This window comes from Vulpes vulpes, chromosome 15 (genome assembly GCF_048418805.1).
Source record: "Vulpes vulpes isolate BD-2025 chromosome 15, VulVul3, whole genome shotgun sequence".
NCBI lineage: Eukaryota > Metazoa > Chordata > Mammalia > Carnivora > Canidae > Vulpes > Vulpes vulpes.
In genome coordinates, this window is record NC_132794.1 from 77,193,284 (window position 1) to 77,197,100 (window position 3,817).

The following is a 3,817-nucleotide window of genomic DNA, read 5'->3' on the forward strand; positions in this document are numbered from 1 at the left end:
GGAAATGGCAAGATTTCATTTGTTTTTTGGGGGTCCATAATGGATATATATATATATACACACATACATATACACATATATATACACACATATATACCATTATCTATCATCTATTATCTATCTACCTATCATCTGTCATCTATTTTCTTTATTCATTCATCCATGGACACTTGCGTTGTGTCCCTATCTTGGCCATTATAAATAATGCTGCAGTAGGGCAGCCCCGGTGGCGGTGGCGCAGCGGTTTAGCGCCCGCCTGCAGCCTGGCGTGTGATCCTGGAGACCTGGGATCGAGTCCCACGTCAAGCTCCCTGTGTCTCTGCCCCTCTCTCTCTGTCTCTATGAATAAATAAAATCTTTAAAAAAAAAGTAATAATGCTGCAGTAAACATAGGGGTACATAATCTTTTCCAATTAATGTTTTCATTTTCTTGGGTAAATACTTACTAGTGGAATTACTGAGTCATATGGTAATTCTATTTTTAATTTCTTTAATTTTTTAAGGAATCTTTATATTGTTTTCCATGGTGGTTGCACCAATTTGTATTCTCACCAACGGTGCACAGGGTTCTTTTTTCTCCACATCCTCACCAACACTTGCTATTTCATGTTTTTGATTTTAGCCATTCCTGACTGATGTGAGGTGATATCTCCTTGTTGTTGTTGTTGTTTAAATATGGACATTTATTTGCATAGAAAACATGGGGAGGTATAGCCAAGTGTTAACAGTGGCAATCTCAAGAAGATCAAATTACAGGGATGTCCACAGTCTGCACTTTCTAATCTTTACTGCTGCTTATCATCTTTCTCTTTCCCCACCGTCAGTTTCCTTGTGGTTTTAATTTGCATTTCCCAAGGACATCTGGGTGGCTCAGTGGTTGAGCATCTGCCTTTGGCTCAGGGCGTGACCCCAGGATCTCTGGATCAAGTCCCACATCAGGCTTCCCGCATGGAGCCTGCTTCCCCCTCTGCCTCTCTCTGTGTGTCTCTCATGAAGAAATAAATAAAACCCTTAAAAAATAAATATTATTTTTATCCATTTCTTCTAGGTTGCCCAATCTGTTAGCATATAATTTTTCATATTCTTTTACAATTGTATTTATTTCTGTGGTGTCAGAAGTTATTTCTATTATTTTTTTTACTTATTTATTCATGAGAGAGACACAGAGAGAGAGGCAGAGACGCAGGCAGAGGGAGAAGCAGGCTCCATGGAGAGAGCCTGTTGTGGGATTCGATCCTGGGTCTCTAGGATCAGGCCCTGGGCCGAAGGCAGGCGCTAAACCGTTGAGCCACCCAGGCTGCCCTCTCCTATTATTTTTTTTTAAGTTTCTATTTGATTTCTGCTCCAATATAATTATGATTTTCTTCCTTCTACTGGTTTGGGGTTTTGTTTGTTCTTTTTCTAGCTTCTTTATGTGGAAGGTTAGGTTGTTTGAGATTTTTCTTGCTTCTTGAAGTAGGCCAGTATTGGTATAAACATCCCTCTAAGTACAGCTTTTACTGCATCCCAAGGATTTTAGACCATTGCGTTTGCATTTTATGTCTCCATTTATTTCCTTTAAATTTTTTTTTGGTTGATGCATTCATTGTTTAGTAGCATGTTATTTAACCTGTAGTTATTTGTGTTCTTCCAGATTTTTCTTTGTGGCTGGTTTCTAGTTTCACAGCATTGTGATCAGAAAAGATGCATGGTATGGCTTCAATCATTTAGAATTTCTTGAGACTTCTTTTGTGGCCTATTATGTGGTCTCTTCTGGAGAATGTTCCATGTACACTCGAAAAGAATGTGTATTCTGCTGCTTTAGGATGGAATGTTATGAATATATCTGTTAAATCCATCTGGTCCAGTGTGTCATTCAAAGCTACTGTTTACTTATTGGTTTTCCATTTGATCCATACATTAACATAAGTGGAGTGTTAAAGTGTTGTTATTGTACTATTATTCTATTACTATTAATTCCTCTATGTTTGTTATTAAATGCTGTATGTATTTAGATGCTTCTTTGTTGGATGCGTAAATATTTATGATTTTTAAATCTTCTTGGTTTTTCCATTTTATGATTATATAGGGTCCTTTTGTGTCTCTTGTTACACTTTACTTTGTATTTTGTATTGCTTGTTACAGTCTATTTGTATTTTGTACGCTACCCTAGTTTTTTTTTTTTTTTTAAGATTTTTTTATTCATGAGAAAGGCAGAGACACAGGCAGAGAGACACCCAGGCGTCCCCTACCCTGGCTTTCTTTACACATCCGTTTGTATGATAAATATTTCTCTACCCCTTCACTTTTTTTTAAAAAAATTTATTTTATTTATGATAGTCACACCGAGAGAGAGAGAGAGAGAGAGAGAGAGGCAGAGACACAGGCAGAGGGAGAAGCAGGCTCCACGCACCGGGAGCCGGACGTGGGATTCGATTCCCGGTCTCCAGGATCGCGCCCTGGGCCAAAGGCAGGCGCCAAACCGCTGCGCCACCCAGGGATCCCTACCCCTTCACTTTAAATCTGCATGTGTCTTTCAGTCTGAAATGAGTCTTTGTAGGCAGCATATAGATGGGACTTTTTTTTAAAGATTTTATTTACTCATCAGAGAGAGAGAGAGAGAGAGAGAGAGAGAGAGAGAGAGAGAGAGAGAGAGGCAGAGGCACAGGCAGAGGGAGAAAGCAGGCTCCACAGGGAGCCCAACCTGGGACTTGATCTCAGGTCTCCAGGATTACGCCCTGGGCTGAAGGTGGTGCTAAACCGCTGAGCCCCCCGGGCTGCCCTCTTTTATTGTTTTTTGATTCGTGGTTACCATTAGGTTTGTACATAACATTTTCTGTATATGTTAATTAGCCTGTATTAAATTTCTGATCACCTAAGTTTGAACACAATCTTTACTTCTCCGCCCAGCCCCATATTTTAGGTATATGGTGTCATACTTTAATCCTTTTATTTCATGAGTCCCTTGACTGATTTTTACAGATATACTTACTTTTACTGTTCTGGTGCTTCCTACTTTTAATGCTCTCACTTACTGTCTTTTTGTTTGACTCAAGGAATCCTATTTAACATTTCTTATAGTTGTAGTTTCTTGTAGTTAGTTGGTCATGAATTCCTTTATCTTTTGTCTGGGAAAGTCTTTATCTCTTCTTCAATTCTGAATGGTAGGCTGACTGGATAGAGTATTCTTGGCCGCATATTTTTTTCCTTTCACTTCCTTGTGGCCTAGGAAGTTTCTGTGAGAAATCAGTTACTAGCCTTATGGGGTTTCCCTTGTATTTAATTGCTGTCTTTTCTCCTCACTGCCTTAAAAATTCTCTATTACTTTTTGCCATCTTAATTATTGTGTGTCTTCATGTGGACCTCCTTGGGTTGAAGTTGCTGATGGGATCTCTGGGCCTCTTGGATCTGGATTTCTGTTTCCTTTCCCCAGATTTAGGAAGTTTTTTTTTTCTTTTTTTTTTTCTGAAGATTGCTTTGGCTACTCAGAGTCTTTTGTGGTTTCATGCAAATTTTGTTATTTTCTAGTTGTGAAAAATACTGTTGGTATTTTGATAGGGATTGCATTAAATCTGTAGATTGCTTTGGGTAGTATGGACATTTTAATAATATTTGCTCTTCCAATCCATGAACACAGAATATCTTTACCTTTGTGTCCTCTTCAGTTTCTTTCATCAGTATTTTATACCTTGCAAAAGTACAGGTCTTTCACCACTTTGGTGAAGTTTATTTCCTACATATTTTATTATTTGTGGTACAATTGTAAATGAGACTCTTCTTAATTTCTCTTTCTGCTACTTCCTTATTAGTGTATAGAAATGAAATATATTACTGTATA